This window comes from Artemia franciscana, chromosome 18, assembly GCF_032884065.1.
Source record: "Artemia franciscana chromosome 18, ASM3288406v1, whole genome shotgun sequence".
In the NCBI taxonomy this organism is placed as follows: domain Eukaryota; kingdom Metazoa; phylum Arthropoda; class Branchiopoda; order Anostraca; family Artemiidae; genus Artemia; species Artemia franciscana.
In genome coordinates, this window is record NC_088880.1 from 35,833,274 (window position 1) to 35,857,505 (window position 24,232).

At 34.9% G+C, this 24,232-nt stretch overlaps 1 protein-coding gene across 4 annotated transcripts in view; it reads left to right on the forward strand.

Moving 5' to 3' along the window:
* The first annotated feature begins 2,509 nt into the window (after positions 1–2,509).
* Positions 2,510–24,232, forward strand: part of LOC136038949 (uncharacterized) — a 145,539-nt gene continuing 123,816 nt past the window's right edge. For all 4 annotated transcript variants that reach the window (XM_065722460.1, XM_065722462.1, XM_065722461.1 and 1 more), the window contains exons 1-3: positions 2,510–2,629; positions 5,131–5,272; positions 15,793–15,889. The gene's annotated coding sequence lies outside the window, so the exon portion shown is untranslated. The remainder of the gene's footprint in view (positions 2,630–5,130; positions 5,273–15,792; positions 15,890–24,232) is intronic.

The window sequence follows — 24,232 nt, forward strand, 5'->3', positions numbered from 1 at the left end:
GGAAAATGATTTAGAAATGATATTGTATACCATGTGGATGCCACGGGTGAGCCATGAAGTGCCTTGATGGGATATGAACTACGTTGATGTTCGAATATCGATGAAAATATACAAATAAACGTTTAAAACTCTGGTTTGGCTGAAAAAGAGATGAAAATACTATGATTTGACATTCATTTGAGCGTCAAATGTATAAAACTAATATCTCCCTAAACCTATTTCCAGTAGTCAATTTCTCCCTTCCATGTGAATTTTTTCCGATGATAAGTGAGCTACAATCAGTAGCTCACGGAGATAACTCAACGGCAATAGCAATAGTAGCTCAATGGCAATAGATATCTTATCAATTCAAGCAAAAATCATCATGCTATGTGCGTTGTCAGAATGGCGCCAAGGATTTCCCGGAAACAATGCATTGATAGCATTTGCGTTGAATTTATTTTCCGGAATATAATATTAAAAAAGATTTGTTGGCTCAAGTGTCTAACGCAATATACCATTAGGAAGATCTTGGGTCTTACGTTCGATTCCTAGAGCGGATAAAATATTTGATGAAGAGTTATAAAGCTTTGCTGAATAAAAATACGTAAACGGTTTGGGGACACATCGAAGAAAAAGTATCTCGAAGAAAATGTCTCGAAGAAAAAAAATCATGACGGAAAAAATATCTTGAAACAAAAATCCTTGAAGAAAAAATTTTAATAAAAAAACACAACATCTCCTAAAGTATCAAATAACAGCCACATTTGCGCATTACGTTATCCAGAGTTACAACCGGGCTCTTCACTTGACTAGCGGCCCGTGAGCTCTAGCAAAACAAGTCATGTGAGATTACGTCATCCTCAATATAAGTACACTATTACGTAACAAGCAACTCCCTATAGTATTACGGAACAAAAAGGTGTGCCAAATAATATCTTAGGGAATCGCCGTTAAACATCTTCTTGATTAAGAGTGAATAAGAAAAGAGTAGTGGCTATGGAGGTCATTAAAAGAATTGAGAGGATGCTACTGTGAAAATACCAAATTTAATTTTTTTAATCTAAGGGGGGTCCATCTCCCCTTCCTTCCACCATTGCCACTTGTTATAACAGCAGTTATTTCACTTGTAGTGGAGTAATTTAGGGAGAGCGGTTGTCTCTCCAATAAAATGCTGGATTTCACCTCCATCCATCTGTATGATGAACGAGGCAAGATCTACAAAGATGTTATGATGGAAGATAATATTGTGGAACAAGTTAGTATTGATATGGGTTAAACCCAAGTTCTTGTAATTAAAATTTTTCATTTCTCTAGCATAAGTATAGAAAAGAAATCAAGAAAAAAGCCTAGACACAAAACATGATTAAATCTTCAAAGCAGAGAGAAAGCGTAAATCAACGGGCAATAATAAATCAGAGAGAAATAGTCTTTAAGATAGTTAACTAACTTTAGGTAAGGCTAAAAAGTTTTGGATAACCTCACGAAGTTTAAATCACAAAAAAGGAAAAAAGATGGAACAAAGCAGACAAAACTATCAAATCATGTTAGTCAATTCTTTTGCTTACGCTACAGATGTAACTTGCACAGAAATGATATATTGATTAGATACCTTTTAAGGGTAAAACAAAGAAAAGAATATAAAATTAAAGAAAAATGCATGTCATTATTAAGTCTTCTGTTCTTCTTTTCAATCAAGAAGGGTGAGTATGAGATAAATTTCATTTTATAATTATTATTGATTTTTTTTAATAGTAAAAACCTATATGGGCAACAAATTTACTGACATTCGTTTTTTGACGACTGCTTTGGCATTATTTGAGTAATAATTTTTCCCATTAAGACATTGGTATGCAAATACCCAAGGCCTAACTCCATACCCTGCAAATACACTGCCTAATCTCCATCTCGCAAATGGTCCGACTGGGCTTCAAATTTAAGCAAGGAAAATCATAGAAAATTAATTGGCGATTTTTCAATTTAATTTTCCGTCGGTATTCCACAACATTTAAAGAAAGTCAAAGTTATTGGGGACAGATTTGGGACGATACCGTATAATTTCCCGCATTATAAAATTTGCTGAATTAAAAAGATGATATCAATAGCTTCAAGTTCCATGCCTGACCCAATCCTGCATACCTAGTATACAAGTTTGTAGCACAATCTAGGCTAGTGTTAGAAAATAAACTAATTGCATGCTTGTAGAAAATTTCATGGAAATACCCAAAGATTTTTGGAAAAGTCACTTGGGATACTTAGGACAGTTTTGGGATGATGCCGTACAATTTACCATATTATCAAATTTGTCAGATTATACAATGATATCCATAGCCCCTCGCTAAGCCTATTGTGAATATTAATTAAGAAGGTCTCTAACATGACCTAGGATAATAATGGCAAATAAACTGGTGACCTTCCTGTTCAAAATTCATCTAAATACCGCAAGATTTTTGGAATGGTGGGACGCACCTGATTTGGGATGATACCGCACAATTATGCAGATGAGAGCATTACATGTTCCGATAGCATACCCGCTCATGCTCAAAGAAGGCAATCAAGGAAGGGTAATTTTCAACAAAAGATCAGTTGCAAAAAGCTTATGCTGATGAGAGGATAATCCTAATATTAGATAGAGTCTTTTGACTATGGGGTATGTAATAATTTGGGATATTTCTTAATCTAACAAGGACTTGACAATTAAATTATTTATTGCACTTGCATCCAATTATTTATTGTTCTTTGTCTCACAATTACAAGAAGATTTTCGAGATAAATAGATAAACATCGTCTTAGTTTATCCCTATTTTGCAAGACTTTTTTGCAATTTTGCAGACTCTTCCGGTTTTAACGGCTCTTTTCCTGGCCTTCTTCTCCTCACTCGTGTTTTCCATTCTCTAAATTGGGCCTCATATCGCTTGGACCTACGGCCGGAGGTGTAAAAAGGGGAGGAGGGGGGTATGAATCCCCTAAAATCCAAAATTATCCTGAATTTTTTATTCACACTATATTGTTTATTAAGAGGTATGTTATTTATTTATTTGTTATTAAGATAATTTTATTTATTTATTATTTGTATCAAGCATATATATATATATATATATATATATATATATATATATATATATATATATATATATATATATATATATATATATATATATATGTGTGTGTGTGTGTGTTTTTATTTACATTGAATAACCTAATATTTAAATATTTTAGTATATGTTTATGCCTTATTTATTTATAATCAAGATAAACTGTGCTTTAGTTTATCCCCCTTATTTATTAACAAGAAAAGCTAATTCTATTGGAACTTTCAGAGGGATAGATTTTTACACCTTTGGCTAAATGAAACTTTTAAACGTTATTTCTGTCACATATGTATGTGGACGTCAGCCAATTGAAAAAAAAATTCATGGAGTCGAGGAATGGGAAAGTGTCATTCGTTTTCGTGCTCGTCGGATAAAAAGAACTGCCAAACAGAACTGGAAGTTCGTCAGATCTGCCAAAATGGATTTTAGAAATTGCCTATGCGTATTGCAAATTATCGGCATTGGTGCAATATAAATCTATTTATTTTTTCAACCAAATAAAATTAGGTACAAACTAACTAAAAATTAAAGTTAGAATAAAACTAAATTTCAAATCAAAATTACCTTAAACTAAAATTTAGTAAATCAAATTTGCCAAGATCTGATAAAAAATTGTATTGGAGGTAAGAACTTAACAAAAACTGTTTTTCAATGGAAAGCCGAAAATCGAGCAGTTCGTGGTAACGGACTGTAAACAAGAGTGAGTCGGCCCAATAGTAACCAAAACTCTATAAAGCTTAATTTTGATAGTGTTAGACCGATCAAAGAATTATATAAAGTTCAATAAGATTAATGTTATCTATTAAAAGCTACTAACCTGAGAAGATTTGCTCGATTTTCAAAAAGGGGGAAACACCACCACAACTCAAGGAGCATAATGAAAACCGTACCATTAGATTCAGTATAGCAGAGAATCTTCGGCTACAATAGAGGTCAAGCTGCTATCTATAAAAGTGTAGAAATTTGTAATTTTTTTTTTTAGGAAGAAGTATCACAGATGTGTGCTTATTTGTTTTTTTTCTTCCCAGGGGTGATTATGTCAAACTAATGGCCCTAGAAGATCGGGTGAGGGCTAATTCAAAGAGAAATTGAAAGATGTAGGGCCAATGTAATGGCATGGTTGAAAGTTCCAGTAACTATGCCTTTTGGGATGGCATGACCCCCTACAGCTCCAGGGAAAAGAGTTGTTTGCTAGAAATTTGCCATAATGTAAGTTTTCAGTGGCGTAAGAATTTTCCGGGGTATTTTTCTGTGGGTGAGGTATTTTCAGCGTTTCTTTTCAGGATTTCAGTCAAATATACTTGTTTGAACTGGTTGTTCAAAATTTTTCAGAGGAGAGACTTCATTGGGGGGGGGGGCTTCGGGCTAAATTTTTCACGGTATCGGTATTTCCGGCATGATTTATAAAACGACCTAGCATTAAATAAAAAGACAAGTCTTTTTTTCAAATGAAAGTAGGCTTAGGAGAATTTTCATTAGAATAACGTTTGATTAGGATAAGAAACTTTTTAAGTACTGAAAAACTTTAGCATGAAGAGCAAGGTAATTAGGAAGTGTCAATCCCATCGTAAACAGAACAATTTCTGTTCGTTTTAAATTTCAATGTTGCTCGTCACTTTCAGTTGAATAGAACCTGTATGTGCAGTTTAATTTAGAATATAAAACTATGTGAAATTTATTACTTAAGACGAATATAAATAATCAGGAATTACTATAAATAAAGAAACACAATTTAAAATACAGAAAAAGTAAAAATGAACACCGAGGCCAAACAGTGAGATAATGGGTAGGATCAACATAATGAATATACCTAAGGGCTTTAATGGCACACATTCAGTAAAATAAAAACTTCTTCCATTACGCTGAATTTTATATTTCAAATCCTTCTTTTTAAATAGAAAATATAAAGCCAACTTATGTTGTATATATAATCCATAATATATTTGACTTAATATATTTATATTCTTGCTAATGAAGGCATTTCTAGCTTTCACTAAATTGGCGGATTTAGGAAATAATGATTTTAAACTTAAAATTTATTTCTTTTCCCCTTTCATAGTGGATAGTGTTACGCTCCATAGAAGTTTCATTGCCTCTCTACTCGGACTTTCATTGCTGTGTGCATTCCCAAAAAGAACGCTTCAAAGTCACCCAACTTTAATTGACTTCAGCTTCTCACGGTTTTATAACAGTCTTTCAAGGTATGTTTTATTTTATTGTATTTATTTAGAATAATATAAAGAAAAAAAACGATTAAAAGAGGGGTTTTTAAAGGCCAAATGGAAATACTGAAGAAAACAGAGAAAGCGAATATTTAGATAACTGTATATGTGTTCGAAATATCCAGTTAAATAATTTTATATCTATTCACTGTCAATAAAAAAGTATCATCCCTATTTTGAACTGTTTTACTTAAGCGAATATTTGGAGAGAACAACCGCCTCTCTTCTTCAATGCGAAAAAAAATTTCATTGGTTTGTTGTACTTTCCGCGCTTCTTTTTTTTAGGTTTTGCTTTTTCCTTGATCATATTATTTTGTTCGCGCTAAAGAAGAGTGACTGTTGTTCTGTCTAAATATTTTGCTTTCTGTGTTTTCTTCAGTATTTTCATGTGGCCTTTAAAAACCCATTTTTGATCGTTTCTTTCTGTATGTTATGACAGGCCACTGTAATTAGAAAAATTATCTTTATTTAGAATATTTATTTTAGTATAGTACATATTTCTTTTATGTCCATTATATAGTATATATATTTGCATAGTATTTTTATATTTTATATATTTACTTTAATATATATTCATCCATATATTTTAGTTATGTATCATGAAATAACTTCCAGTTTGATAAGAGAAATTCATTGTTGCAATATTTCTGTTTCTTTAACATCTATTTCGAGTGGCATGTACTGGTCACCCTCCGCATATCTGCGGCCACACTATCCGAATTACATTTCGGACTGGTTGAACTCGTGTCTGATGAAGGGTTCCCCCCTAGAGAAATAATTGAAATGTCATTGAATTAATATACCAGCTTCAGAGTAGTTTGCTTTTTTTATGACAGGTAAGAGAGAAGGATTTTGGGAAATTTTTTGGGACCACTTTTTTTCAGGGAGGGGAGTAGCAACAAATTTTTTTGTACATTACACTCGTTTGGCCAAACGAATGATGGCTGTAAGTTTCAATCTGATCAGAGACACAAAAAATTAGTATTTTTCTTTTCTTTGAGAAGCATATAACTTTAATTTCGTTGTTGATGGATCCAGTCCATATCAGGTGAATGAAATTCCTTAGGGAAACTATGTTTATTCAACTTTACTTTGTCGGGTCGAATAGATAAACTTAGTAAACCTATTTTTAAATGGTTCGCTTTATTTGTGCGTTTTATGTAAGACGAGGCTATTGGAGATGCTATTTTTAATCTACAACTGTGCGCCAGTTTTTTTTACATACATAACAGTTCGATAGAAATAAATGCTTTTATTTGACTTTGAAATAAACGAAAAATCTCTGAATATTTCGGTCACATACACAGTGGCCGTCTTCAATAGACGAACTTCTGCTTACATATATATATATATATATATATATATATATATATATATATATATATATATATATATATATATATATATATATATATATATTGAATTGAATTTATTTATAACCCGTTATAATACACATGAAAAACGGAGTATAATGTGAATAAAAGAAAAGAGGGAAAAGAAAATGACCTAAAAAACTAAACAAAAAACTTTGCAACACTTCACCTTACCTAAAAACACTTAAAGCATACAAAAGCAAAACATTCATTGAATCGAAATAGCGCCAAAATAGGACCCAATTCTACTATTATAAGCTTCTATGCTTTCTCTGATAGAAGCATTCGGGTCTATGATGCCGTATCTTTTAATGACCCAGGAGTTGCTTGACCATGGTGGAAGGGCAAGCAGGTATTTGGCATACCGGAAATAGATTTGCCAGAGCTCCTTCGTCTCGGTTATCGTAAACGTACGCCAAAAAGGTGCAAGGCATAGAAGATTCGGGATTGTAGAAGCATTGCAAAGTTTCGCTAGCAGTTTGCGAATGAGTCGAAATTTGTTTGCTACCAAGCTTCCGTATGCAGTTGCTGTTCGACGTTGGAAATGAAGGATCAAGAGCCTTCTAGCTGCTTAAAGAGTGTCACCGATAGGAAGCCTTAAATATTTCATTGGTGATTTTGGGAAAACTGGTGCGCCGTCGAGATTAATAGTAAATCCTGTTCGAGTTTCAACCCAGTTGAACAGAACCACGTCCGATTTTTCTCTATTCAATGTAAGGTTAATCTTAGCATATTCTTTACTTAAAATAGCAAAATTTCTTTTGAACGATTGTACTGTTCGACTGGGGTTAAAAATATCATCTGCATAAGCGATAAGTGACATGTCAATCCCTTTTAAAATACACGAAGGAACTACACTGGACTGAACGTTCAGGATACAGTTATTAAAGACTGGAATAACAAACCCTGTTATTGTCCCATCAGGTAGCCTGATTACAACAGCAAGATGGTTATACATATCGTTCAAAGCACGAATGGCAGAGGTGTCAACTCCCCGTTTATATAGCTCAAGGAGAATTTGTGCGTGAATCAGAGAGTCGAAAGCATGGCTTACAGCATGACTCCCTAGGACGATTGAATCACCAGACTTATCAGCATCTATAAGTATTGACGATAGCCCAGTAAGAGCGTGGGCACACCCTACGCCTTTTTGGAAGCCAAACTGATATGGCGGTATGTAGCATTTATCTGTAAGTTCTGGCATTACGAATGTTTCAAAAATCTTGCAGAAAGTAGTAGCAACTGCAATATGAAGAACACTCATTCAGTGATTTATTTTTTTTGGAATAGGAGTAAGACGACCAGAAGAGAACGGGGTTGGAACTATTCCAGTTGTGAATACCATTTGGAACATGAGATTAAGGTGACAAAATAGTAGGGGACTTCCAAGAAGAATGTGTTTAGCACAAATATTATCTGTACCCCTCGAATTCATAATATCAGACAGTGAAACAATAAACGTGGGTACAGTCTTTTTTGACAGTATCCGATTGAAATCACATTTAAGGGGATATTCTACTTTGGAATCAGGTTCTGAAAACTCTTTCAAAAAATGCTGTTGCCAGGCCTCAGCACAGATATCAGCTGATGGAGCGTTTCTTTCACTCTGGTTGCGGGTCAAACTTTTCCACAGTAGCGTCGGATTACTCATTATCTTTTCTGAAAAATCAGAACGAATAGCGGCTCTATGTTTTTGCAGTTCTTAGGAAAAATGGCGCTTTGTGGAAATCCGTATTTGGTTCACTATGCCGTTCTTGGGTCTTCCGCATTCTATCCATATGCCTAGCCAAAATTTGGCCTTCTGGCAGGCTTCAACAAGGGATGGGTTCCCGGACCAGCCCTTAACTTGTGACCCAGAACGGACTCTGGATCGAGGGACAAAGTGCGATTCCACTTGTAGTAGCGCATGCGAAATAAGTGACGAGTACATATTTTGTTTATTGAATTTCAGACGTGGGAATAGGTACTGATGTTTGGAGCAAGTCAAAAAGTATTTTCATCTTCAAAAGTAGATTATCAAGCCAGTACTGATACTGAGTCAAATCGGTTTTACTCCATTCAATGATTGTTCTCCATTTTAAAGGTCGATTTAAGCGCATTCGATAAAATGGTGCACTGATTCGGAACGATAGCAGTAAATGGCTAGAAACAAAAAATTCACGGAGCACATCTACTGTTAATGAGCTACTAAAAATACTACTAAATACAAGGACATGGTCAAGGTTAGAAACTGATCCGGTAGGGTGAATGTACGTGAAGTCACCCGCTTTCGGTACAAGAGCACTTTCATTTGGAATCAGACTAAGCAGAAGAGCTGAACGCGAGCTTTCACTTTTGGATATGTCACAATTAAAGTACCCCAATAAAATCCAATGGAGATGAGAAGCACTAATTTTGTTCATACATTTCCCCAGTTCTTTGCAGGCTAGAGCAAACTTCATTTCGGAGCAATCGTCTCTGTAGTCGGTGGGCAGGTACACATTTATTATAACAGTCTCGAAAACTCTAACTGCTAAGAAATGGTCGGAACTAGCGAACAATTCGGTGTTGATATGCCCACTTATTAGCATAGCAAGTCCATCTGAGGGGCACCCTCGTTTATTAGGTTTTTTTGCGAGTACAAAATGGACCATGTGTGAGGGTAAGGCATCTAATATATTTCTACTGTCGTTTGACAGAAAGTTTTCTTGGAGAAATAATTCTTCGGTGAGGCAGAGCTGTTCAAGCACGGTAATTTTGGTACTAAGACTACCATTCATATTCCAGGAGACGAAACGCTTGTCGATATAAAATTCATTCATCTTGGGTGTTTGAGGTCATTAACTTCGCTGACTTGTTAGATGGGCAGCTCGCGTGGTAGCATGTGTGTCGGGTGCTTGTACAGCTTAGGCACCGTATCGCATTCTGGCTGAGATTTTCTTTCGTGGCACCATGGTTATTTTGAGCACAATGGACACACTTCAACACGTTTTTACACTGGGCCGCTATGTGGCCAGATTCATGGCAGTTATAGCAACTTTTCGGAAGAAAGACGAATTCTTGAATTCTGAAACTTTCAAAGCCACTTTCATTGACAGTTTTATGGCAAGGGATTCACGACTTGGAAAATAAAGCTTGAATGCGCGTGATTTTCCACATTGTTCGGCTTTCTCACATCCAGAAACTAGACTTTGAATGACCTCTGCGTCAAGGGGTTCAGGAATCCCTTAAATCAGTCCTATGTACAAAGAGGTTTTTACTTTGTCATCGGATTCTGAATTTTTGTTTTTGATCGCTAGTACTATCTTTTCCGCCGTAGCCTTGTGAGCTACAGCCATGCGCCAACCGTTCCTTCCAGGCCTTAGTTCAACTTTGGTGGCGTCTAGAGCTTCGCCACATGCAGATTCGATAAAGTTCTTTCGTTCCAGTGGTGTTTTCAAGGGTGGAGGTTTTTTTGACAACAACGGAGTATGATAGCTTTTGCGGAGCGTAAAGTTCACTAGAGGGGCTGGTATGGGTAGAAACGTGGAACTCAGCTTTATTAATACCTTCCATAAAGCCGTTAAAACGACGAAACATGTCGTTTACTTTAGTAGTTATGCATCCCTCCTCCATACAAGCCGGGACTTCTCTAGGTTCAAAAATAACGAAAGTAGGCAAGGTACGATTTTCCTTTGCTGACTTGACAAAGAATTTGGCTATATCCAAAACATTTTCATCATCTTTCAGAGACTTGCGAAAGGGGTCCGGTAGACCAGATTTTACCAGCAACATTTCTTTTGCACTTAGAATGTCATCTCTACTGAAGAAATCCACAGCATGGCTTACAATCAGCTGGTGTTTTATGCCAGCGAGCATTGACCTCAACACAAAGTTCAATACCGCACTCCAAACGATATTATTTTTATCCATTTTCGCTGCTAATCAGGCCGCAGTAACCAATCCGAAAATCAGTTCAGGGGTGAGCCAAGCTCGTAATCAAGCGTCAGTTAATTCAGAATAAATTATCTCACAGGGATGATTCACAATGAATGAAGGAACCTAGGAACAAGGGAAGTTTTAAGGACCCCCTCAAATATTCTCCACAATTTACGGGTAACTTAATACCGGCGGGTACAATACGTCGCTCACGGGAGGCTACTTCCCCTCTTCTGCTTGTTCCCAGCACGCTTCTTAATTATATGAAATCAAAAATTATCTATGGTCACTAGAATAATCCGAGTTTAAACTACTGAATTATGCAGGTTTAAAAAAAAATATATCCACTCTGAATCTAGGTCAAGTTGAGCCATAGCAAATATTATGAAATAACAACCGAATTGCCTGCGGTCACTGAATTAATTCAAGTTCATAGCACTGAATTAATCAAACAGTTCTTGGTAACGAACTGTAGTAAGGAGCGACCCGGCTCAATAGTAAACGAAACTCTAAAAAACGGAGTTTTGATGCTAAAATATACATCAAAAGAATCAGATTTTCATGCTGATTTTAAATATATAAGTTTCATCAAATTTAGTCTTTGTCATCAAAAGTTAGGAGCCTGAAAAAATTTACCTTATTTTAGAAAATAGGGGAAAACACCCCCTAAGTGTCACAGAATCTTAACAAAAATTACACCGTCGCATTCGGCGTATCAGAGAACCCTATAGCGAAATTTTCAAGCTCCTATCTACAAAAATGTGGAACTTCGTATTTTTTGCCAGAAGACAAATCACGGGTGCGTGTTTATTTGTTTGTTTTTTTTTTTTCCCAGGGGTCATCGTATCGACCAAGTGGTCCTAAAATGTTGCAAGAGGACACATTCTAACGGAAATGAAAAGTTCTAGTGCCCTTTTTAAGTAACCAAAAAAATTGGAGGGCACCTAGGCCCCCTCCCACGCTCATTTTTTCTCCAAAGTCAACAGATCAAAATTTTGAGATAGCCATTTTGTTCCGCATAGTCAAAAATCATAATAAATATGTCTTTGAGAATGACTTACTCCCCCACAGTCCCTGGGGGAGGGGCTGCAAGTCACAAACTTCGACCAGTTTTTACATATAATAATGGTTATTGGGAAGTGTACAGTCGTTTCCAGGTTTTTTCTTGGGGGTGGGGTTGAGGGGAGGGGGCTATGTGGGTGGATCTTTCCTTGGAGAAATATGTCATGGGGGAACAAAAATTCAATGAAAAGGGCGCAGGATTTTCTAAAATTACTATAAAAAAAACAATGAAAATATAAACATGGAAAAGCTTTTTCAACTGAAAGTAAAGAGTAGCATTGAAACTTAAAACGAACAGAGACTATTACGCATATGAGGGGTTCTAAAAATACTTTAGCATAAAGAGCGAGGTATTTAGAGGAGATAAATACCTCGCTCTTTAAGCTATAGTATTTTTAGTAATTTCAACTATTTATTCTACGGCCTTTCTGATTCAGGGTTCATTTTTAAATAGTTGTGACAAAACTTACGATTTAGTGTAAAGAACGAGGTATTAACGAGGGTACAAACCCCCTCATATATATAATAAAAATTAAAGAATATAAAAGTTGTTACGTAAGTTAATTCTTAAGTTACGTATATTTTTTACTAATAAAAAATTCTTTAAAAATTAAAATTTTTAGTTGCCTTTTTATGTAACCGAAAAATTGCATGGCAACTAAGCCTCCTTCCCCATCCCTTATTTCTCAAAATCGTCTGATCAAAACTAAGAGAAAGCCATTTAGCGAAAAAAGGAATTAATATGCAAATTTAATTATAATACTTTATGTGTGGAGAGCCAAAATCAAACATGCATTAATTCAAAAACGTTCAGAAATTACATAAAAAAAACAAGTTTTTTAACTGAAAGTAAGGAGCGACATTAAAACTTAAAACGAACAGAAATTACTCCGTATATGAAATGGGTTGTCCCCTCCGCAATCCCTCGCTCTTTACGCTTAAGTCTGATTCTTTGCCACAATTCTGCTTTTTAAAACAATTAAAAGCTTTAGCGTAAAGAACGAGGGATTGCGGAGGGGACAACCCGTTTCATATACGGAGTAATTTCTGTTCGTTTTAAGTTTTAATGTCGCTCCTTACTTTCAGTTAAAAAAACTTGTTTTTTTTATGTAATACAAGTCCAAACAGGCTACAAAATAAATCTCTCTCGTGAACATATATATATATATATATATATATATATATATATATATATATATATATATATATATATATATATATATATATATATATATGTTCACGAGAGAGATTTATTTTGTATTTTTTTATACTTTTTATTGTTATATGTGTATGTATATGCATTGAGTTATTTAGTTGATATTGGTTATAACAAAGAGAACCTTGTGCACGAGCACTCCCATCCAAAGTATGACTTTGTAATTAACAAATGTGATGGATTTACTATTACTAATAGCAACTCAATGTGGCACTATTTCACTTGAGGCTACCACACCTGCTTGCGTTCCCACTCAACAACAATATTCTCAAATTCCACTCTTTTAACCCCCCTCCTCCCCTGAGAAGTTTCAGTTTCTTTTGAATCCTATCTTATGATACCCATTAAAGTACAATCTATTTATTGTTTGGCCCCAAATTGATGGCTAAAAAGCTCTCTCTGCCAATATGCAATACTTATTTCACAAAAGGTGGCCTATTATCACAACGTTTCTTTCAAAATTGCCATTGAAAATGGGGATCGTAGTACGTTTTTCCTATAACTTTTTTTTTTTTTACATATGACCACTCAAATGGCAATTATCTTTATGGAATTCCAGTGGGAAACAGCAAACAAATCTTCCTCTGCCTTTCGAAGCGTCAACGCTTCGGAAACATGACGACTACTACCGTTAGTTTCCAAATTTTGATTCTTAGTTTGTAGACCTTTTCTTGATCGCCCAGTCTTTTTTTCAAATGTGTGAAACCACCTCAGGCCTTGGCCATTGCATTTTTTGCATATTCAATACATCTGTCATTTTCCTTAATAAGACTATCCATATAAGTAAAATTATCCACTTGATCAATCTTCTCATTACCAACTTCCAAGCTTAATCGTAATTCATTCCTAAACTTGACGACTTGCAAATGTAACGTTTACATCTCCTTAAAATTCACTTATTCTACGAATATTTTCGTATATGGTACTTAAATCATATGCGTAATTAAGTCTAGGAGCGCTTTTTTACCGTCCCATTTAATGCAATGATGTTCCATTGTCTTTTTTAGGTCTCTTTGGAGTAAGTCTCTCAAAGTAACCCATATAAATAGAGATGGGATATAACCCTGCTTACCTCCCAATTCCAAGCTAAAACAACTACTGACTTCCTACCGCTGTAAAATTATTCTTGTTTTTTTTTGGCATACCATGAAAGGATAGGACTACTAAATCCACTGAGTTAAATGTCTGTTAGTAATATACAAAATTGAGGACCAAAGGGGTCACATGATTCAGACAATTCAATTATTACACATAGGCTGAAAGTTTGGTCAATATATCCTCTTCTTTTCCTAAAAATCCATCTTAGCTGAGTGGCTGGTGCGCTAGACTTTACATCTTTTTACCGTGAGGACAGGTTCGAGTCCTGGTGTCACAGGTTATTTGATTTGGAATGGGGGTCACTGGTGTAACTCTGTAAACTCAGCAAGAGTTGAACTAGCTCTAAACGGGTACCTGGAGAAATTAGGGAAAGGTAAACAGGAAGGTCGTGCAAAAGCATAGGACATAGGCCCATAGCCCTCCCGCCCCCAATAGTAATTCCTGGATGAAGGACTGTAAAACGACCATCAGTAATGTAGGTGCGGACTGTAAACCCCAGTGCTGTATTATCTTCTCTATTGTCTTTCCTCCTAAGACGGTACTGTTCTTCTCTTATAATCTTTTCTACAGCATCTCTTAGTTTAATTAAACAAAAAAAAAAACCAGTTTTTTAACTGCAAGTAAGGAAAGACGGACAGAAATTATTCCGTATATGAAAGGAGTTGTCCCCTTCTCGACGCCGCGCTCTTTACGCTAAAGTTTAACTCTTTCTCACAACTCTACTTTTTAAAACAATAAAAAAATTAATGTAAAGAGCGAGGCGTTGATACGATCATTCTTATTACAATCACCCCTGGAAAAAAAACCAAATAAACACGCATCCGTGATCTGTCTTCTGGAAAAAAATATACAAAATCCCACATTTTGTAGATAGGAGCTTGAAACGTTCAGTAAGGTTCTCTGATACAATAAATTTGATGGTGTGATTTTCGTTAGGATTCTTTAACTTTTAGTGAGTGTTTTCCCCTTTTTTTTCTAAAATAAGGCAAATTTTCCCAGGCTCGTCACTTTTGATAGGTAAAATTAAACTTTATGAAACTTATATATTTAGAATCAACGTAAAAATGTATTTCTTTTGATGTAACTATTTGGTGTGTGTGTGTGTTATTTTCCTTAGGAAGAAGTTTTCTTAGGGAAGGAAATGTTTCGGCTCGATTTGATCTTTGGGGGAAAGAGGGGGATTGCCCGGAACGATCTGAAGAACGATCAGAAATTAAGCAGAAAACAAGGTTTTTCAATGTAATGCAACGAGTAACATTAAAAACCCAAATGGGACAGATATTATTCCGGATGTAAGTGAAGCTACCCTTTCCTTAATCCCTCGCTCTTTACGGTGAAGTTTGACTTTTTTTCATGATTTTTTAAGAAGGGTTGATCAACCAAATAGGTTGTTGAATTTAAATGAGAAGTATTCTTAAATAGATTTAAGACTTTAACTCAAAGAACAGCGGCTGTTGTTTTTTATTTAATTTTTATAAAACAATTTGACCAGTGTATCGGCTGTTAAAGTTTTAATTTCTCCTTTGTTTCGATTTCCCTTTTCATTTGTCTCATTTCACTCAGTTATTTAATTTTTTAGTTATTATTATAATAGTTGATAACCTAATGTAATTTTTTTTTAATTGTACAAAATATTAATCAAAATTTATCCTAATAGTTAAATATTTAATTGTTTGCCTTTACTTCCGATTTTTATTCTTACTTTTCACTTTACTTGCTTTACTCCTCTTTGCTATTGTGTTGTATTTACTATTACCTTGATTTTCTGATTTTTATTTGTTTACATTGAAATATTGTAGTAGCTAAAAATGCAATACTTAACTTCAATAACATGAGAATATGATTTCTTTAAGGAGTCCGAGCCAACAAGCCAGATTTCGGGCAATACTTCAATATTTTGACCGTTTTGCCTTTACGAAACCAGCTGGATCAATTACTTTCCATCGAAAGGTAAGCCCTCATTTCATGTTAAAAGTACTTCTTAAAAGTTAATGCTTAAAAGTATTAATTTTTATAGCCCTACTTTGATATTATAATCTAATTATATCATTAAACAATTTAATATTTAAAATTGATTTAAATAGACACTAATAAGATTTTGAAAAAGGGGAAGTGCCTAACAGTTTTAGTTTTGACAATTGATGATGCTTTTTAGACTGAGAGACGCTGTAGACAAAGTTTTAAGAGATGAACAATGCAGTTATAGAAAGAGCAGAGGATATATTGAACAAATTGTCACTCGTAGGCACAGCATACGTAATAAACACTGGCGAAAATTCGGATACTTTCCTTTAAAAATTTTTGGGACACGTCAGTCGCAAACCTTTCTTCATGAATTTGCCTTCTTTGATATTTGTTCTGTGGTAGCAACTGACGCTATTGCTGCGACACAAAGGGAAACTTCCCTTTCCGCGCGCTGTGATATGTCTTGTTTCTGAACGAAATTTTCGCTACTGTTTAATATACATGCTGAGCTCTTTGGTTAATAATTGAAATGTGCCTGAGTTCTCAATACCTTTATACCTAAGTTGTATAGATTATGAGCAAGCGTTCGATCCAGTTGATAGAAGAGCTTTAGCGAAGGTCTTTTCCTTGTATGATATGCCAGAGGAATACACTAAAGTGATTAGCATGTACGAAAATAACACTGCTGCGGCTAAGGTATGAAATGAGGTTAGTATCTGGTTTAAGCAGGGTTGTATTCTCATTTTCATGGAGCATTTTGACGGAATTTGTCCTAAGAAGCACAGGAAAGGCAACAGGAGAACAAGGAATTAGATGGAGAAAAATAATGATTTAAGTGTCCTAGACGAAAGTGTGAGTAAAATGAATGAACTCTTGAGGTTTTGCAAGTTCTGGATCCTATAATAAGCTTGAATATTAATTTTAAGAAGACTAAGTCGCTAAGGCTAGGAATAAGTTAGGATGAAAATTGAAATAGAATAACAAAAATATCGATCAAGTGGACAGCTTCACTTACCTTGGTAGTATCAAACAGTTCCTGGTAGTAAGGAGCGACCCGGCTCAATAGAAACTGAAATTTTAAAGAAGAAATTTTGATGCCAATAAATACATCAAAGGAATTAAATTTTTATGCTGATCTTAAATATATAATTTTCATCAAGTTTAATCATACCCATCAAAAGCTACGAGCCTGAGAAAATTTGCCTTAGTCTGGAAAAAAGGGGGAAACACCCGCCAAAAGTCATAGAATCTTAAAGAAAAATCATATCATCAGATTCAGCGTAACAGAGAACCTCACTGAAGACATTTCAAGTTCCTATCTGTAAAAATCTGGAATTTTGTATTTTTTGCCGGAAGAAAGACCAAGGATGCATGTTTATTTGTTGTTTGTTTTATGCTTTTTTCCTCAGGGGGATGATCGTTTCGACCCAGTGCTCCTAAAATGTCACAAGTGGGCTCATTCTAATAGAAATTAGAAGTTCTATTGTCCTTTTTAAGTGACCAGAAAATTGGAAGGCAACTAGGCCCCCTCCAACGCTCAATCTTTTCTGAAGTCACCGGATCAAAATTTTGAGATAGTCATTTTGTTCAGCACAGTCGCAACATCTAATAACTATGTCTTTGAGGACGACTTAATCCCCCACATTCCCCAGGGGAAAGGTTGCAAGCTATGAACTTTGCCCATTGTTCACATATAGTACTGGTTATTGGGAAGTATACAGACGTTTTCAGGGGGATTTTTTCGGGTGTTGGGAGAGGTTGGGGGGTTAATTGGGTGGGTCTTTCCTTTGAGGAATTTATCATGGGGTAAGAGACTTTTCATGAAGAGGCTGCTGAATTTTCAGCATTATTTAAAAATACGATGAAAAATTAAATAAGAAAAAACAAGTTTTTTTTAGCTGAAAGTAAGGAGAAACATTACAACTTAAGACGAACATAAATTATCACGTTTATGAGGGGGTTTTCCCCTCCTTAATACCTCGCTCTTGACGCTAAAGTATTTTTAGTAATTTCAAAAGAACCATTTATTCTAATTAAACAACTTTTGTGATTCAGGGATTATTTTCAAAGAATTGGAACAAAATTTGAACTTTAGTGTGAACAGCAAGGTATTGACGAGGAGGCGAACCCCCTCAAATACGTAATAAGAATATAAAAATATAGAAGTTCGTTAGGTAAGTTAATCTGTAAGTTACTTATATTTATTACTAGTAAAAACGTTTGTAAATAAAATCAAAAGTTGTAGTGGCCTTTCTAAGTAACCAAAAAAAATTGGAGGGCAACTTGCCCCCCTCCCCACCTTTTTTTTCAAAATAGTCTGATCAAAACTTTAAGAAAGCCATTTAGCCAAAAAAGTAAAATTAATATGCAAATTTCGTTTTAATTATTCATGTACGTTGAGCCAAAATCAGAACCTGCATTAATTAAAAAACATTCAGAAATTAAATATAAAAAAACAAGTTTTTTTAACTAAAAGTCAAGAGTGACATTAAAACTTAAAACGAACAGAAATTATTCTGTATATGAGAGGAGCTGTCCCCTCCTCAACGCCCTGCTCTTTACGCTAAAGTTTGACTCTTTGTCACAACTGCACTTTATAAAACAATAAAAAACTTTAGCATAAAGAGCGGACCATTGAGGAGGGGGCAGCCCTTTTCATATATACTATAATGTCGAGTTAATAATTTTTTTTTCTGTATTTACTTTTTAGTAAAGACGATGGGAACAGTGAAGATGTAAAAGTAGAATAGCCAAGGCTCTGGGTGTCTTTTCACAGTTGAAAAAAGTTTGGAAGAATAAGAAGACAAGTTTGCAAACCAAAGTTGGAATATCGCAAACCACAGTGATGACAGTGGTCAAATATGGAAGATATGGAAAAACATAGAAACATGGGAAACAGATAAAGATTTGCTAGAAGTTTTCCAGAGAAATTGCCTACAGATTGTCTTGGGTACCTAGCTGACTAACCGTGTTTCAAATAGTAGGCTGTACACAAACTGTCGTTCAGTCCCACTTTCTAGGGCTATAATGAGCGAAGGGTGGAGATTGCTAGTGCACCTTCTGTGGATAAGGATGACAGATTTCCAAAGATTATTTTTTTGGCTATTGGTCTAGTAAACCCCGAAGCCGAGCCAAAATGAAATTCAGCGGCAGTGGACCCAATTATGCCGGTGGCCCGCTGCTAGTGGCATCGAATTTTTTTTAGTGGCGTGCTGCCGAGAAATTATCGGCGGTGTGCCATCAAGTTATCGGTGCTGGTTCATTTTTTTTATTTTTCTTGCCTACTTTTAAAACGTTTTGAAAACTGAATTGATATCAGTTTTTATCACAATTCAGCCCAGAATTCTTTTTAGCTTCATTAGCATGACCAAATATCGGACAAAATACCAAAAATCAATCTTAACTTCTTACAAACAATCTTTTACCCCAAATGGTTGATAGCAAGACCTTAAACAGCCTGATACTTGAATTAATCTGACAAAATAGGTAATTTAAAATTGGTTGAATCCTCTTACTTAAGGGTGATACAATGAAAGTCTTGAATTAAAAATTTCAACCTTCTCCTTTGACAATGTTCTCCCCATTGTTTTCCTCCCCATCTCAGCAATTAAGATACCGCGGTTGTTGACGTACTTGAACATGGTGGGTAAGCAAAACGGGTAAACAAAACGATCCAAGTTTAACTTTAGTTTAACTTGGTTTAACCAAGTTTAACCAAGTTTTAACCAAGTTTAACTTGGGTCTTTTGGAAAATTTTGAGCCAATTTTCAGAAAACTTAGCATGCCGTTCTTTAAGAACAGTTGTAAAATTTTGTAAAGAAAACCTTTTATATAAAAAATTGCAACATCTTATAAAGAAAAGCATTATATGTTATTAGATTTTTAATTCTGGCTTTAAATTTCAGGGTTTAATTTGAATTAAGTTTTAACTTACTTATTTTGTCAATTATCAGGCACTTTAATTAGCCAGAATAAATCATTTAAAACACTTAGCTAGAAATAATCCCTATGACTTTCCTTTAAAGCTTTGAACAAACTTGTAGTAATCATGTGTAAAATTAAGTTTGTTTACACGGTGTGGGGCCAATATAGAACTTAGCAGCATTGAGCATTGAACTGAACAGCAGTAATCGGTCCTGCACCCATGAAATCCCTTTTTGTGGTGGTACTTGTTGCCACCATCGATAGAACTTTTCTCGCCAAGGCTCAAATCCATGGCAGATAAGTAAAGTGTCTTTTCCAGAAGGCAATGAGTGGATTGATTATATTAACTAGGTTAGGATCTTCTGATATTTCGGTATGAGCTGACAAGCCTGGATATTAATCTACTTGACGCTTAATCACATCATCATTTTCGTCGTTTCTGTACTGTCATTCTGACACATTATTTTATCGAGCAGCCTCGTTTTTTTCATGTATGACCATGAGAAGATTTAGAGTTGCTGCTCTTCTGAGAAAACCCACAAGCTCTATTCACACAACTGATTGGGTAGCTGATCCACCGGCAGCACCAGAGGTTACGGCCTCCCTTAAAACCAATCGAGGACCCTCTTCTTTTCGTACAGAAGGATTTCTGCTGTAATAAAATGCTAACCATAAATTGAATGGAGGGACCTGGAGTGTTGATTGGACAAATTCAGGTCTCAAATAATAAAAATAACTTATATCATCAACCACCAGCACTAGAGGTTTAACCATTTTGAACAATAATTCCCTTCTTGTCAGTGAACCATCAAAAAGGTTTAAAGCTTATTAATTTCATTTATTTGACTATTTCAAAGTCTAAAAGAGCAGCTGTCACCATGAGATTCTCCCCTGGGAAGCGAAAGTCAAACTTGTTTTTCACATTTTCTTTCAGAAGCAAAATACAGCTACTATCATTCGGTTGCTCCTCAAGGTGACCTTTCAGGACGCCCTGATAGAGCAGAGCAACATTTAGGGTAAGAAGAATTCTCCCTCAATAGCCTCGACTGTAGTAAAAAGATTTGGAGAGCAAAGGTCATGCATCAGTTCATATTCCTCATCACTTAGAACATCAATTTTACATAAACACTTACCAGAGGGCCTTTGTATTGAATAATGAATATGAATAATCAATATGAATAAATTATGAATAATCATGCATCATACTATATGTTGCATTCCACCTTGTGGGCAAACCCCGTTCTAGGGACCTGCGTTATTCATATCTTGATAACACAGGTGGCAGACCCTTAGCAACCTGCACAATCGGCAACTGCGCATCAGAATCAAAAGCCTCATCTAAATCACAAAATCTTTTAAGGAATTCATTGCTATTTTAGATTTCAAATTTTTTGAGAAGGCTGTTAAGAAGACAAAGAATTTGTATATAAGTTTAGTTCTTCCCCTTTGTACATGCTTTCATACACATGTATAAAAAACATTTTGGGTGGGGGAGGGGGTTTTTATTACTTAAAAAAAATTTTACCTTATTTTCAGGCCTTTGTAGAATAGCTGTATTTTTGAATATGGTAAAACATTTATAAATAAGGTATTCGAGGAATATCATGGCTAGTCGAAATTCATTTTAATTAGAAAATATTATAGTGTAACAAAAAGGACAGAAACAAGCGAATGATAAATTAAAGTCCATTGTTGACGAGTAAATTTAAAACATATTGAAAGGATTCAAAATTTTTGCATTTACTTTTAGATAGCAAATTTTGTATTATATTTGCCTCTCAATAGTATCAGAAATAATTCGGGGCTTGAAATCTCCGGCAGCCCGCCGCCATCGACCGTATCAGTGGCGGCATCGGCGCGCTGAACTTTTTTCGGTGGCGATGCGCTAAAAGATTCTTGGTGGCGAACCATCGGTTTTCGGTGTGACTTCGGGGACTACTCTGATAAAGGGAGAATTCTTCAATATTCTAGGGTGACCATCACAATTTTGTTCCATATTTCTTCTTTCCCAAATAGTTCTTGGTTGGCCAAGGGTGTTATTAAAAAGTAAAGCTTGATATCTTAACTCACAAAAAAGAAACAAAGTGGAATTATAAAACACATTTATTTTCAAAGAGTATTCGCCTATTTTACTGGCTTCAAATATCCCACATAAAGGATCAGGTGTCGCCTTCTTTTCCTGCCTTAAATTTTTCCACATGTTAATTAAATAAATGAAGCAAATATTGTCTTGCGTGGTCTGGAACTGAAGTAGCCATCCTTTTTTGTTTGTATATTAGCTTAAGAAGCCTTGAGATATAGCTTTAAATAATTTCTAATTTCTCTAGAAGAGAACACCGACTTTGTGCGATACATGGACTTGGAACGGAATGAGTTTGGATCAGATTTTACGGCCCTAGATTTTGAAAGAGATTCATAAATTCAGCAAGAATCCAAGTTTATTGTTTAATACCCTATATATACCCTATATGCCAAAAAAATTTGATAAGACGAGTTTTGTTTAAAATATGGTGTAAAAGAGAGTATAGATCAGGTATACTGCAGCATGAGTTGGTACAGGAAACTTTTCATTCCCCCTCCCTTGCCCTACCACCCATGTTTTGGCAGAAAACAAGTATTTTTACATTGAGCGTGAAATCTTTATTACTGACAACAAAATTTGGTTCTGTGGCCCCTCTTATGTCTTTTCCCCTTCTCGTTACCAACTTCTAGGTGGAAAGGTTCGTATTTTTTTTTTTTAATGAAGATGCAAATAAGTCATTTTAAAGACCCAGTAAGAAAAGAAAATTGTTAAAAAGGTCAAAATACCATCCAAAGGTATTTTTTGAAATATGGAGGGCAGCAATTTTGTTGCTTTTGGTATTTCTAACTGAAATTCTGAAACAGTATTTCCCTTTATCTTTCCAGGCCATGGAGCTTTGTGAGACCATTGGTGTTGCTGGTTGACTATTTAAGAATTAACATGATCTTACCTATTATCCTATTTTCATTTTAATATCCAGAGAGCGCTAAGAAATTTGACTTTTCACTTTTTTTTGGGGGGGGGGGATTTTTTGAATGGAGATACAAAAAATATTCTAAAAATTTAAAGGGGCAGAGGATCGTTTGTTTTGATTAAAAACATTAAAATACCGTTAGACATCGTTTTCCAAATCTGGTAGGGGAGGGTAAATTTGCCATTCTTTCTTAATGGAAACACATAAGAAGAATTCTTCCTTGTCCTTTACGGGCTATGGAGCTTTATTAGGGATTGGTGGAGTGTATTTATTTCGCTGCTTAATTATTCATGAATAAACCTTGTCTCACCATTATCACATCTTAGTTCTTAACACCCAGAGAAAATTTTGACTTTTTTTTTTTTAATGAAGATAAAAAAAGACACTTTTAAAATGAAAGAGGGGAGGGGACATCTATTATAACTTAAATTAAAAGTAATATGAAAATTTTATGGGATTTGTAGTATATTTTTTTATGCCTGGATATACAAAAACATTATTTTCCCTTAGCTTTTACACGTCATAGGGGAACTAGTGGATGTTACAAATTTAACTTTACTCTAAATAAGTAAAAAAAAAAAAAAAAAAAAAAAAAAAAAAAAAAAAAAAAAAAAAAAAAAAAAAAAAAAAAAAAAAAAAAAAATGAAATAGCCATGTCCATCATTTGCAAATCGCTTTAAAAGAAGTGAGCTTACTTTTTCTTTTGATGTTCTTTTTAGAAAATCTAAGAAAGAAGAAAGGGCTTTGCTATGGCAAAGTTTAAAATTGATATTATAAAAGAGTCTTAAACATCCACTTTTATTACGAGGGCTATTTAAGGGGATTAAGGGAGCCACAAAAATTTGCGTAAAGGAGTATAAGAATGTTTTACCAAAAGTGTCACTATGTTGTCAACTATCTGACAAATAAATAATGGATAAAGAAGAGGGTGTTGAAAGCCAATTCTATGTAATGCGTCTATATGCACCTATTCTCTTATCCGTAAACTCAAGGCTTATATTAATAGTCCTTTGGCGTAATGAAAATCGTGATAACGATATTCAAGAACGTATCTGTTTTCTTTCGGGGTGGTTAGGGGGGAGGGGTAAAAAAACCTTTAAAATATTTCGAAAATTTGCTTATATTCATTTTTGTTACGTTTTTATAAGTCAGACAAACATTTAATGGGGGTTCAAAACCCCCTAGCCTCCCCCCTAGATACGGTATTCAAGGCTTTGGCAAAGTATGTCTGAAACATGGACATTCCGGAAGACTGAGGAAGATTTGTAAAATCTTTGCTTGAGCAATCGTCTAACGGTAGTTGTAGGTACTTTGCTGACTGACCATATGTCAACCAACTGGCTCTGCAAAAAATGAAGTTCTATCTCCGTTCTATGGCTATGATGAAAGAAAGGTTAAGATTATTAAG